The sequence below is a fragment of the Heptranchias perlo genome, chromosome 20 (genome assembly GCF_035084215.1).
Source record: "Heptranchias perlo isolate sHepPer1 chromosome 20, sHepPer1.hap1, whole genome shotgun sequence".
In the NCBI taxonomy this organism is placed as follows: Eukaryota; Metazoa; Chordata; class Chondrichthyes; order Hexanchiformes; family Hexanchidae; genus Heptranchias; species Heptranchias perlo.
This window is the reverse complement of record NC_090344.1, coordinates 21,148,874-21,163,734: the sequence shown is the minus strand read 5'-3', so window position 1 is coordinate 21,163,734 and position 14,861 is coordinate 21,148,874. Positions and strand designations below refer to the sequence as shown.

The following is a 14,861-nucleotide window of genomic DNA, read 5'->3' as shown; positions in this document are numbered from 1 at the left end:
GTCTCCATACTTGAATTATTCTTTCATTTTTTGGAACATAGGAACATGAGTAGGCCATTCAGCCCCTCGAACATCCAGGTTCATACATCCTTCCTGAGGTGGGGTGCCCAGAAATTAATGCTGTCCTCCAGATGGGGTCTTGCAAGAGCTCTGTGCAGCTTTAACATAACTTCCACCCCTTGGTATTCCAGCGCTCATGAGATAAACGGGGAGAGTGAGAGCTCAAGATGGAAAGCGAGAGTGAGCAAATGGGAGAGAGAGAGAGGACTATGCATTGCACAAACCGTCGCTGTGTCGCTTTCTCAGGAGCTGCTTTGAATCTCCACTGAGCTTTTGAACCACTTACTTCACTGCAGCAAAAGTTCCAAAACAGCATATGGGTAACGTGAAATAACCGAATCGATAGCCGATTTGTGGCGCCATGGGTAGCACGTGGGACTTCTTCTAATCACTGCAAAAGTTGTGTGTCCAAATCTCACCATCGTTGAATTTTAGCTCAGGGTTCGGTGATTTCGGCGCTGGGAAGTGAAATTTTGCATCAAAACCTCAACAGGATCATTAATGCCCTTCAAGGAAGGGAAACAACCCCCTACTCTTCCTCTTATACAAGTGGCTCCAGTCCCACCCGAATTTATAATGCTTCATCCACTCTGAGTTGGATTGGCGAAACACTCTCAAGAAGAAGGCTCATCATCTGCTCACCGCAAAAGTCAATCTGCTGGACTTCCGGTTCTATCAGACTGCATGTTCCATCAGACAGGTTTCCAACTGGACAAATGCATCCGGCTGCCGTGCAAGCATTGGTGCTTCAGGGGTAGAATTCTTGCTTGCAGTAATTCTATGCTGTAGAAGTAGCTCCTGAAGATCGCAAGATGGAAATTATCGTGGCTGAGCGGTCGAACGCGCTGGTTCAAAGCTCAAGCTAAATCCCATAATTTACAGATGGATCAAAATCATAGTGCGTTGCTCCAATTCCGCAGTCTACCTCCTGTAAACTGATAACACTAAATATCACATCTGCTATTGCAACAAGAGGAACCACGTGGCGAGACAAATAATTGATGCATTTTGGAACACTCAATTATTCCTTTTGCTCCGTTCGAAATGTTCAAAAGGAAAAAGATTCGTTTATCTCGGTGAGACTCAACTAACAACCTCGCCATTTCCCGACCCTGTACAGTCATATAAGGACGACGCACTGACTGATTGCGCCGCTGGAGCCCGGTCACTCTGATCAACTGTCCCACTCTGCTGGAAAGAATCTTAAGGTGAGAGACGCTTACCTGTGGAAACGTGTCCTGTCCCCTTGATGAAAATAATATCTGCATTTCACTTTTAGCTTCTTTCACATCCTCTGCTCCATCGCACGACAATCGGGTTTTCTGTGAACAGATCAAAATAAACATTGCCAGAAATTCTAGCATCAGTGGGATTCAAACCCACGCCTCCATAGAAATTTGATGGAACACTTTAGACCGCGAGGCCACGCTACCATAATGTCACAGTAACGTTTAAAGAGCTGTTTAATGCTCAAATTAATGAATTGAAGCTGATTGATCGCATTTACCCCGTGCTGGGGTTGTTCTCCTTCGAGCAGAGAACGTTAAGAGGAGATTTGATAGAAGTGTTCAAAGTCATGAAGGGTTCAGATAAAGTAAATAAAGAGAACCTGTTCCCATTGGCGGAAGGATCGAGAACCAGAGGACACAGATTTACGGTGATTGGCAAAAGAACCAAAGGCGACATGAGGAAACACTTTTTTACCCAGCGGGCAGTTATAATCTGGAATGCGCTGACTGAAAGGATGGTGGAAGCAGATTGAATCGTGGGTTTTAAAAAGGAATTCGATAAATACTTGAAGGCATAAAAATATAGAGCGACCGGAAGGAGCGGGGGAATGGGACTAACTGGATTGCTCTTGAAATGACCCGGCACGGGCTCGATGGGCCGAATAGCCTCCATCTGTTCTGTAACCATTTTATGATTGTATGATTCTATTGAAAACCTATATTTTCTTTGCATGCATTTCTTTTTCTCTCCCTGTCTCTGTCTCTTGTGTTGTTGCCTGATGGGCTTTTTAGGCTTCTAATGAGACCCTAATGTATCAGGATGAGTGAGTGAAGATTTTTTTCTGTTTGAAGGACTGATTTCATTAATTGAATACTCCCAGTGTCCCAGCTCAGTGCAGTCCAGTCCAGACAAGCTGCTCGCAAAAGTGGCATTTTCTGTGAGAACACGAAAGACGTGTTCAGGCCATGACAGTAACGAGTGCGGGTAGGCCTCAGCGTGAAAGGGAACGGCGACGGCTGGTCGAACCTGCAACACCAGCAGAGAAGATTAAAGAAAGACTGAGACGGTAGGAAAAGTAAAGGTGCAACCCAGCTGCTGCAGCCAATGTCTACACATTTATGTATCGTCGCTCTCACAGTGAATCAAATCACCAATTTGATTAAAGCATTCTTATGGTAGAGTGTATGTTATCACCATGCCGAGACAGACGGCAATCATATCAGAGAATCAGACATTCTGAAAAATTTACGCCAGTGGAGGCCATTCCGCCGATCGTGTTTGTACCGGCCGGAAAAGAGGTATCCAGCATCGCCCGACTTACCAGCGTTTGGTCCGTAGTCTTGTCGGTTATGGATCTTCAAGTGCATATTGAAGTGTTTTTTTAAATCCGATGAGGGTTTCTGCTTCTCCCACCCTCTCAGGCAGTGAGTTCCAGACCCCCACCACCCGCTGGGTGGAAAGAAATCCCCTCTGCTCCATTCTAATCCTCGACCAATTACCCTAAATCTATGCGCCCTTTTTATTGACCTCCCTGCGAAGTGAAACAGGTCCTTCCTTTCCACTCTATCCAGGCCCGTCATAATTTTGTACACCTCAATTAAATCTCCCCTCAGCCTCCTCGGTTCCAGAGAAAACACCCTCAGCTTATCCAATCTATTCTCATAGCTAAAATTCTCCAGTCCTCTAAACATCGTCGTAAATCACATCTGTACCATTTCTCGTGCAGTCGCATCTTTCCTGTAATGTGGTGACCACAACTGTAGGCAATACTCCAGCTGTGGCCTAACTAGTGTTATATTCATTTCAAGAACAACCTCACTGCTCTGACATTCTATGCCTGGGCAACACATGTAAAGTAAATAAAATGTCTCTGGATGATGAAGAGATTGATGCTGAATGTGAATTCCCCCAGTTCAGGCGTTCTCATTAATATTAGATGACGGGTTCGAGAACGACATATCGAAGTTTGTGGATGGCTACAAAATGAGCAGCGTTGTGAGCAGTGCAGATGAAAGCATAACATTCCAGAGAGACATTAATATAATAAATGAATGGCCAAAACCGTGGCAAATGGATTTCAATTTTGGCAAGTGTGAGGTCATCCACTTTGGACTTCACAATGATAGATCAGAATACTTTACAAAAGGTGAATAATTCGAAACTGTGAAGTTCCACAGGAACTTAGGTGTCCATGTACATAGATCAATAACATGTCATGGGCAGGTACAGGAAATAATCAAAAAGGCTAATGGAATGGTGGCCTGTGTATTTAGAGGATGAGAATACAAGGGAATAGACATTATGCTACATCTACACAAAGCTCTGGTTGGACCACACCTGGAGTGCTGTGTTCAGTTCTGGGCACCGCACCTTAGGAAGTATATACCGTCCTTGGAGGGAGTGCAGTGTAGAGTTACTAGAATGATACCTGGACTCTAAGCGTTAAATTACGAGGAGAGATTACACAAACTATGGTTGTATTCCTTGCAATTTAGTAGATTAAAGGCTGATATGATCGAAATTATCAAGATATTAAGAGGAACTGATGGGGTAGTTACAAAGAAACTATTTCCGCTCGTTGGGGTGTCTTGGACTTGGGGGCATAGCCTAAACATTAGAGTCAGGACTTTCGGGAGTGAAGTTAGGACACACTTCCACAAGCAAAGGGAGGTAGAAGTGTGGAAGTCTCTTCCACAAACGGCAGTTGATGTAAGCTCAATTGTTAATTTCAAACCCGTGATTTATAGATTTTTGTTAACCAAACGTATTGAGAACTATGGGACGAAGGCGGGTACAGGGACTTCGGTCACAACTCAGCCATGATCTCATTGAGTTGCGGAACAGGCTGGAAGGACCAAAAACCACAATCCTGTTCCGAAGTTCCTCCTTGGTGCAGAATGCAAAATAATCGTGCATTGGCCGGGAATCGAACCCGGGTCTCCCGCGTGGCAGGCGAGAATTCTACCCCTGAACCACCAATGCTAACTTATACAGAAATTGCATGTTTCTGAATGGAATCCTGTTTGAACGAACATGCCGTTTACAGCTGGGATGGCCGAGAGGTTGAAGCGGTGGTCTCAAAACTCCTATGTGGTTTTCCTGCCTCGGTTTGAATTCTGCTCGAAGCGCTACTCTTCAAAGATCTCTTCAATGCTCAAATACATTAAATGGAATTAATTGACCACATTTACCTCTCTCCAAGATGCTTCAACGTGGCCGGTGCTTTTAATCGGGCGTCCAATCTTCTCTTCTAAGATTTCAAGACCCGAGAAGGAATCTCTCCCAATTTGTAACTTAAATTCTTCTAGTTTGCAAAACCTGACATTTATACTCTTTATTTGATTTGCATGCATATCTCTATCTTTCCCTGTCTCTGTCTCATGTCTCTCTGTGTGTCCCTTGATGGACTTCTCAGGCTTCCTTGAACGGCGAAGGCTGATCTAACCTGCAACACCAGCAGAGAAGGCTGGAGAAGAGGACTGAGACGGTAGGAAAAGTAAAGGTGCAACCGAGTTGCAGCAGCCAATGTCTACACACTTATGTCTCTTCGCTCTCACAGTGAAACAAAGCACCAATTTGATTAAAGTATACTTATGGTAGAGTGTATATTATCGCGATGCCGAGACAGACGGCAATCATATCATCGAATCATAGAAAGTTAGGCCACTGAAGGAAGCCATTCTGCACATCTTGCCTGTGCTTACCGAAAAATCGGTACCGAGCCTCATCTCACTTTCCAGCGTTTGGTCACTAATCTTGTAGGTTACGGATCTTCACGTGCATGTTGAAGTTTTTATTTTTCAATGCGATGAGGGTTTCCTCCTCTCCCACCCTTTCAGGCAGTGATTTCCCGACTCCCACCGCTCACTGGCTGGGAATTAAATCTTCCGCTCCCCTCTAATCCTTCGACCAATTATCTTAGATCTATGTACCCTGATTATTGACCTCCCTGCTAAGGGAAATAGGTTCTTGCTATCCACTCTATCTAGGCCCGTCATAATTTTATAAACCTTAATTAAATCTCCCAAAAGCCTCATCAGTTCCAAAGCAAACAACCCCAGCCTATCCAATCTATCCTCATCGTTAAAATTCTCCAGTTCTGGCAACGTTGTCGTAAATGTCCTCTGTACCCTCTCTAGTGCAATCACACCTATCCTGTAATGTGTGACCACAACTGTACGCAGTATTCTGGCTGTGGCCTAACTATTGTTTCATACATTTCTTCCATAACCTCCCTGCTCTTTTATTCTATGCCTCGCAAATAAAGGAGAGTATCCTTTGTGACTTCACAACCACCTTATCTACCTGTTCTACTACCTTCTGGGATCTGTGGACATGCACTCCAAGGTTCCACTGTTCATCTGCATCTCTCAGTATCCTCCCAAGCAATGTAGTTTCAGAGCAACTAATTCTGAAACGTCTTACTTCATAATTCAAGACGTACAGTCGAAACCAATTTGGTAAAGGGAGACTAATATTGGTCACTGGAAGTCGTTAATGTACAACTTGATATTGCTGTGCACCAGAATAGAAAACGAGATTGGATGGACAGAAGAGGTCTGAAAGGATGGCCGATCGGCAGTGGGAGGCAGCGCACATTTTAACTGGTGTACGATTTCAATGTCAGCGGTTCGTGGATCTCGGGGTATGATTCTCGCTTAGAGCTTTTGCGTTAAATGATATACGTGAGATCTCAGTTTCAAATTCCGCACGATCTTTCCTATCTCAGTGCTTTTCGTGAAAAGTCAGCAATTAGCTTCCGACATCATTTCGGTGTTGCTGTTGGGAGAATTGATTTTTTTCCAGAGAATATTTGAGCTCCAGAGGACAGGGTGTGGAAGTTTCCAAGGCGCAACACACGTGAAGGAGCGGGAGAGTGGGACGAACTGGATCGCTCTTACAATGAGCCGGCACGGGCTCAATGGACCGAATAGCCTCCTTCTGTGTTGTTACCATTTTATGACTGTATGATTCTATGTATTCTCTTTATTTTCTTTGCATGCATTTCTTTATCTCTCCCTGTCTCTGTCTCTTCTATTGTCCCCTGATGGACTTCTCAGGCTTCCTGAAACGGCGATGCCTGATCGAACCTGCAACACCAGCAGAGAAGGTCAATAAGAAATAGGAGCAGGATTCGGCCAATCGGCCCCTCGAGCCTGCTCCGCCATTCAATAAGATCATGGCTGATCTGATCCTAACCTCAAATCTAAATTCATGTCCAATTTCCTGCCCGCTCCCCGTAACCCCTAATTCCCTTTACTTCCAGGAAACTGTCGATTTCCGTTTTAAATTTATTTAATGATGTAGCTTCCACAGCTTCCTGGGGCAGCAAATTCCAGACCTACTACCCTCTGAGTGAAGAATTTTCTCCTCATATCAGTTTTGAAAAAGCAGCCCCTTATTCAAAGATTATGCCCCCTAGTTCTAGTTTCACCGATCCTTGGGAACATCCTTACCGCATCCACCCGATCAAGCCCCTTCACAATCTTATATGTTTCAATAAGATCGCCTCTCATTCTTCTGAACTCCAATGAGTAGAGTCCCAATCTACTCAACCTCTCCTCATATGTCCACCCCCTCATCCCCGGGATTAATCGAGTGAACCTTCGTTGTACCGCCTCGAGAGCAAGTATGTATTTTCTTAAGTATGGAGACCAAAACGGTATGCAGTATTCCAGGTGCGGTCTCATCAATACCTTATATAATTGCAGCAATACCTCCCTGTTTTTATATTCAATCCCCCTAGAAATAAAAGCCAACATTCCGTTGGCCTTCTTGATCACCTGCTGCACCTGCATACTAACTTTTTGATTTACTTGCACGAGGACCCCCAGATCCCTTTGTACTGCAGTACTTTCCAGGTTCTCGCCTTTAAGATAATAACATGCTCTCTGATTTTTCCTGCCAAAGTGCATAACCTCACATTTTCCAATATTGTATTGCATCTGCCAAATCTCCGCCCGCTCACCCAGCCTGTCTATATCCCCCTGTCGGTTTTTTATGTATTCCTCCCTCTCCACTTTCCCTCCCATCTTTGTATCATCTGCAAACTTTGATATGTTACACTTGGTCCCCTCCTCCAAATCGTTAATATGGATTGTAAAGAGTTGGGGACCCAGCACCGACCCCTGCGGAACACTACTGGCTACTGGTTGCCAGTCCGAGAATGAACTGTTTATCCCAACTCTCTGCTTCCTGTTGGATAACCAATCCTCCACCCATGCCAGAATATTACCCCCAATCCAGTGATTCTTTATCTTAAGCAATAATCTTTTATGTGGCACCTTGTCGAATGCCTTCTGGAAGTCTAAATACACTACGTCCACTGGTTCCCCTTTATCCACCCTGCACGTTATGTCCTCAAAGAACTCAAGCAAATTTGTCAGACATGACTTCCCCGTCGTAAAGCCATGCTGACTTTGTCCTATTAAATTATGTTGATCCAAATGTTCCGCTACTGTCTCCTTAATAATAGATTCCAAAATTTTACCCACCACAGATGTTAGGCTAACTGGTCTATAATTTCCAGCCTTCTGCCGACTACCCTTTTTAAATAAGGGTGTTGCATTTGCAGTTTTCCAATCTGCCAGGACCTTTGCCGAGTCCAGAGAATTTTGGAAAATTATTACCAAAGCATCCACAATCCCAACTGGCACTTCCCTCAAGACCCTCGGATGTAAGCCATCAAGTCCAGGGGATTTATTCGCCTTCAGTCCCATTATTTTACTGAGTACCAATTCCTTAGTGATTTTAATCGTATTTAGCTCCTCCCCCCCTCGAGCCCCCTGTTTGTCCAGTGTTGGGATATTCTTAGTGTCCTCTACCGTAAAGATTGAAACAAAATATTTGTTCAGCATTTTTGCCGTTTCCATGTTTCCCACCATTAATTTCCCGTTCTCATCCTCGAAAGGGACCGACGTTTTCCTTTGCCACCTTTTTTCTTTTTATATAACTATAGAAACTCTTGCTATCTGCTTTTATATTTTTTGCTAATTTATTTTCATAATCTATCTTCCCTTTCATAATCAATCCTTTAGTTACTTTTTGCTGTCTTTTGAAGTCTTCCCAATCTTCTATCCTCCCACTAAGTTTGGCTACCTTATATGTCCTTGTTTTTAGTCGGATAATGTCCTTAATTTCTTTGCTTAGCCACGGATGGCTGTCATTTCTTTTACACCCTTTTTTCCTCAGTGGAATATTTTTTTTTTGAAAGTTGTAAAATAACTCCTAGAATGAACACCATTGCTCATGTACCGTCTTACCCTTTAATCTATTTTCCCAGTCCACTTTAATCAATTCCGCTCTCATACCATCATAGTCTCCTTTATTCAAGCTCAGTACGCTTGTTTGAGAACCAATCTTCTCACCCTCTAATTCGATATGGAATGTCACCATGTTATGGTCACTCATTCCAAGGCGATCCTTAACTAGGACATTAATAATTAATCCTGGCTCATTACACAGGACCAGGTCCAAGGTTGCTTGGCCCCTTGTTGGATCAGTTACATACTGCTCAAGATATCCATCCCTAATACACTCAATAAACTCTTCCTCAAGGCTGCCCTGCCCAATTTGATTTGTCCAGTTAATAAAGAAAGATTGAGACAGTAGGAAAATAAAAACTGCAACCCCGCTGCTGCAGCCAATGTCTTCACATTAATGTTTTCTTCGTTCACTGGATGTTGGCGTCGCTGGCGAGGCCGGCATTTATTGCCCATCCCTAATTGCCCCTTGAGAATGTGGTGGTGAGCCGACTTCTTGAACCGCTGCAGTCCGTGTGGTGAAGGTTCTCCCAAAGTGCTGTTAGGAATGGAATTCCAGGATTTTGACCAAGCGACGATAAAGGAACGGCGATATATTTCCAAGTCGGGATGGTGTGTGACTTGGAGGGGAACGTGCAGGTGGTTTTGTTCCCATGTGCCTGCTGCTCTTGTCCTTCCAGGTGGTAGAGGTCGTCGGTTTAGGAGGTGCTGTCGAAGAACCCTTGGCGAGTTGCTGCAGTGTATCCCGTGGATGGTACACACTGCAGCCACTGTGCGCAGGTGGTGAAGGGAGTGAATGTTTAGGGTGGTGGCTAGGGTGCCATTCAAGGGGGCTGCTTTGTCCTGGATGGTGTCGAGCTTCTTGAGTGTTGTTGGAGCTGCACTCATCCAGGCAAGGGGAGAGTATTCCATTATACTCCAGACCTTAGCCTTGTAGACGGCGGAAAGGCTTTGGGGAGTCAGGAGGTGAGTCACTCTCCGCAGAATACCCAGCATCTCGTCGCCACAGCATTAACATGGCTGGTCCAGTAAATTTTCTGGTCAATAGTGACCGCCAGGATGTTAATGGTGGGGGATTCGGCGATGGTAATGCCGTTGAACGTCAAGGGGAGGTGGCTGGACTCTCTCTTGTTGGAGATGGTCATTGCCAGGCACTTGTCTGGCGCGAATGTTACTTGCCACTTGTCATCCCAAGCCTGGATGTTGTCCAGGTCTTGCTGCATGCGGGCTCGGACTGCTTCGTTATTTGAGGGGTTGCGAATGGAACTGAACACTGTGCAGTCATCAGCGAACATCCCCATTTCTGACCTTATGATGGTGGGAAGGTCATTGATGAAGCAGCTGAAGATGGTTGGGCCGAGGACACTGCCCTGAGGAACTCCTGCAGCAATGACCTGGGGCTGAGATGATTGGCCTCCAACAACCACTACCATCTTCCTTTGTGTTAGCCACTGGAAAGTTTTCCCCTGATTCCCATTGACTTCAATTTTACTAGGGCTTCTTCGTGTCACACTCGGTCAAATGCTGCCTTGATGTCAAGGGCAGTCACTCTCACCTCACCTCTGGAATTCAGCTCTTTTGTCCATGTTTGGACCAAGGCTGTAATGAGGTCTGGGGCCGAGTGGTCCTGGCGGAATCAAACTGAGCATCGTTGAACAGGTTATTGGTGAGTAAGTGCCGCTTGATAGAACTGTCAACGACACCTTCCATCACTTTGCTGATGATTGAGAGTCGACTGATTGGGCAGTAATTGGCCAGATTGGATTTGTCCTGCTTTTTGTTGACAGGACATACCTGGGCAATTTTCCACATTGTCGGGTAGGTGCCAGTGTTGTAGCTGTACTGAAACAGCTTGGCTTGCGGCGCAGCTAGTTCTGGAGCACAAGACCTCAGTACTACCGCCGGAATGTTGTCGGGGCCCACAGCCTTTGCTTTATCCAGTGCATTTAGCCGTTTCTTGATATCACGTGGATTGAATCGAATTGGTTGATGACTGGCTGCTATGAATATGGGGAGGAGGCCGTGATGGATTCATCCACTCGGCACTTCTGGCTGCAAACGCTTCCAGCCTTGTCTTTTGCACTCACGTGCTGGACTCGTCCATCACTTAAGGATGGGGATGTCTACAGAGTTCACAGAGCCTCCTCCTCCCGTTAGTTGTTTAATTGTCCACCACCATTCACGATTGGCTGTGGCAGGACTGCAGAGCTTTGATCTGATCCGTTGGTTGTGGATTCGCTTTGCTCTAATCTATAGCATGTTTGGCCCTGAGTTGTAGCTTCACCAGGTTGGCACCTCATTTTTAGGTACGCCTGGTGCTGCTTCTGGCATGCTCTTCCACACTCCTCATTGTACCCGGATTGATTCCCTGGCTTGTTGGCAGAGTGAGGAATGTGCCGGGCGAAGAATTTACAGATTGTGCTGGAATACAATTGTGCTGCTGCAGGATGGCCACACAGCACCTCATGGAATGTCCAGTTTTGAGCTGCTGGATCTGTTCTGAATCTATCCCATTTAGCACGGTGGTAGTGCCACACAACAAGTTGGATGGTATCCTCAGTGCGAAGACAGGACTTCGTCTCCACGAGGACTGTGCAGTGTTCACTCCTACCAATACTGTCATGGACAGATGCATTTGCGACACGTCGATTGGTGAGGACGAGGTCAAGTTGGTTTTTCCCTCGTGTTGATTCATTCACCATCTACAGTCGGCCCAATCTTGCAGCAATGCCCTTCAGGCCTCGGCGAGTAGTGGTGCTACCGAGCCACCTTTGGTGATGAACATTGAAGTCTTCCAGCTACCCTCAGTGCTTCCTCCAAGTGGTGTTCAACATGGAGGAGGACTGATATCAGCTGCTGAGGGCTTGTCAGTAGGTGGTTTCACTTGCCCATGTTTGACCTGATGCCATGAGGTCCACAGTCAATGTTGAGCACTCCCATCCTGACTGCATATCACTGTACCGCCACTTTCTGGTCGGTCTGTCCTGCCAGTGGGACAGGACATACCCAGGGATGGTGATGGAAGAGTCTGCGGATTTTGGCTGAAAGATATGATTGTGTGAGTATGACTATGTCAGGCTGTTGCTTGACAAGTCTGAGGGACAGCTCTCCCAATTTTGGCACAAGTCCCCAGATGTTCGTGAGGAGGACTTTGCAGACTCGACTGGGCTTGGTTTGAGCCTTTGTCGTGTGCGGTGCCTGGTGGCCCGTCCGGTTTTATTAAGACTTTTTTGTTAATCGAGATTTTACAACTGAGTGGTTTGCCAGGCCATTTTAGAGGGCAATTAGGAATGAACCACATTGGTCGCTGTGGGTCTGGAGTCACATCGAGGCCAGACTGGGTAAGGAAGGCAGGTTTCCTTCCCTGAAGGGCATGAGTAAACCAGATGGGTTTTTACAACAATCCGGTTGTTTCATGGCCACCATTACTGATACTGGTATTTTAATTCCAACTTTTATTTTTCATGAATTGAATTTCTCCAGCTGTCATGGCGGGATTATGAACTCGTGACCCCGGATTCTGAGTCCAGGTCTCTGGCTTATTAGCCACTTAACATAACCACTATACTACTTTATCTCTTCGCGCTCCACTAAGTTACTCTCTTTTCATTCCTCTTATTTCGTGCTTTTTCTTTCTGCCTCCAAAACCTTTGTCTGTATCCTGTTTTTGTTCTCTCATGTGTCTCTGCTGGATGATCCAAAATTCAGACCTGTCGCTTCTTCCAGCTTTTTCTTCCTTCCACAATCATCGTCCATTTCATTGAGACTTTCCTGCGGCCTTGCCAACTGTAACATTCACTTTCATATTCTTACGCCTTTAAGTTTGCTCCACATCGACGGCTGTTTCTCGGGGGCACATGTCCCGCTCGCACCAATGTACATTTGTGCCTTGAAACCAATCGATACATTTCGATCTGCGTGACTGTTCCAGAGACAAGCACTAAGAAAGCAGGGCAGGCATTCGGAAGGACAGCGGCATACTTTTCCGTGAAATTTCCATAGGGTATCTTGTGACACGGGGGATGTTAACTGAAGAACTGGGTTTTGTTTTCATGGTCGTTGGCGCTTTTGCCCGAGCAGTTGATGTGCGGGAGAGACGGGCGGCGTGACAGAGCTGCGAATGACGGCTGAAAGGTGCACTTTTGTCTGTCTGGGCGGTACAGTAAGACCGGAAATGTTCCGCTTGATCTTAATCGGTCTGTGGAAATGTCCGATTGAAAAGGAATGAGGAGAAATGAGAAGAGCGGGAATGGTGAAAAAGTGTCGATTACAGGAGGTTGGCCGTGAGCGAAAGGTCCTTTGAATGTCCGGCGCGGAGGGGATTTTGTTCAGAAACAACAGACTTTAAAGCGTGTGGGGAAAGTGAAGTGCGAGCTTTGTCCTTGGGTCAAACTGGGTGTTTTCAGGAAAACAGCCATTGTGAATTCACAAAAATGAAAACAGAAAATGCTGGAAACACTCAGCAGGTCAGGCAGCACCTGTGGAGAAAGAACCAGAGGTAAGCTTTCAGCCCTCTGGACTTTTCTATCAGAAATGGACAGACTGGTATGCAGTTGTCCAAGATGGTGGAGTCAATCTTTCGATTATGTGGGTTCGGATTCCCCCTCTGCGACAATTAGTAGAGCTGTTCATTTTGGCCGCGTCACCCAAAAATCTTCTTTCCAAAGAAGTGCGTTTCAGTTTTGCTGGCTTACATCTGTTTGCACAAATCAGCAAAGTCTGAATTGCCACCCAAAATGTTTCTTGCACGGAGGTGTTGGGATTGTAAGGGGTGATCTCGGTGAAGTTTCAATCAAAGTGTGCAATGGCCCACTGGTAATCGAAGTATCTCTCGTGGTGAGCATAAGATGAAAGATATGTACACACTAGGATTTATTATCAGGGAATGGACATGAGCAGGTCGATTTACGTCACGCTCCGGTCGCTTTGCATCGCCCCCGACACACAGAATAGAATCATGGAAAGGTTACAGCATGGAAAAAGGCCATTCGGCACATCGAGTCCGTACCGGGTCTCTGCAAGAGCAATCCAGCAAGACCCCACCGCCCCACCCCGCCCTTTCCCTGTAGCCCTGTATTTTTTTTTCATTTCAAATACTTATCCAGTTCCCTGTTGAAGGCCATGATTAAATCTGCCTCCACCACCCCTCGGGCAGTGCATTCCAGATCCGAAACACTCGCTGTGTAAAAAAGTTTTTCCTCATGTCACCTTTCGCTCTTTTGCAAAACACCTTAAATCTATGTCCTCTGGTTCTTGACCTTTCCGCCAATGGGAACAGTTTCTCTCTCTCAACTCTGTCCAGATCCTTCATGATTTTGAATACCTCTATTAAATCTCCTCGCAGCTGTCTCTATTCCAAGGAGAACAACCCCAGCTTCTCCAGTCCATCCATGAAACTAAAGCCCCTCATTCCTGGAATCTTTCTAGGAATCACCCACCATCAACATCCTGGTGGTCACCATGAACCAGAAAGTTAACTGAACCAGCCAGCTGAATGCTGTGGCAACAAGAGCAGGTCAGAGGCTGGATATTCTGCGCCGAGTAACTCACCTCCTGACACCCCAAAGCCGTCCCACCATCTGCAAGGCGCAAGTCAGGATTGTAATAGAACACTCATGTGATGGTCATCTACATGAAATGTTAACTCTGTATCTCAAGATTCTGCCTGACCTGCTGAGGATGTCCGGCATTTACTGTTTTATTTCAGTTTGGCAACATCGGCAGTGTTTTCATTTTGAATAAAGGAGCTTTCGCAAATTTGTGCATGCGACGAGGTGGCCGAGTGGTTAAGGCGATGGACTGCTAATCTATTGTGCTCTGCACGCGTGGGTTCAAGTTTCATCCTCGTCGACGTTGTGTTTAATCTTGTTTCTTTCATTCAGTCCATCCAGAAGGTCGGCAAACGGCAGAAGGAATTTTTTGCATTGTTTGCTGAAATCAGCAACAGTTCCAACCAAGAAGGTATTGAGATTGCAAGGTCGCGAATAATAAAAGTGGACAGTGATGTCGTTGTAAAACGAGTAAATCTTGCAGTCAACGTAAGAGAAATTTATGTACCATAATTATGATTTATGTCGGGATCATTCCGTGTCTCTATCGGTGAAAAAGGGATGTGCTGTCAGTCACGGATCATTCCGTGTCTGTGTCAGTTTAAAAGGGATGTGCTGTCAGTCCCGGAATTTTTCCGTGTCTGTGTCAGTTTAAAAGGGATGTGCTGTAAGTCTTGGATCATTCCGTGTCTGTGTCTGTTTAAAAGGGATGTGCTGTCAGTCCCGGATCATTCCCTGTCTATTTCACCCGATTTTCTTG

General features: G+C 45.7%; 2 non-coding genes across 2 annotated transcripts; one reads left to right on the top strand and one right to left on the bottom strand.

Moving 5' to 3' along the window:
* Window positions 1–4,201: 4,201 nt before the first annotated feature.
* trnag-gcc (transfer RNA glycine (anticodon GCC)) lies at window positions 4,202–4,272 on the bottom strand. Its single transcript has one exon. It is a non-coding gene; the product is annotated as a tRNA-Gly (tRNA).
* A 10,048-nt stretch (window positions 4,273–14,320) lies between these two features.
* On the top strand, window positions 14,321–14,402 carry trnas-gcu (transfer RNA serine (anticodon GCU)). The gene has a single exon. It is a non-coding gene; the product is annotated as a tRNA-Ser (tRNA).
* The last annotated feature ends 459 nt before the right edge of the window (window positions 14,403–14,861 follow it).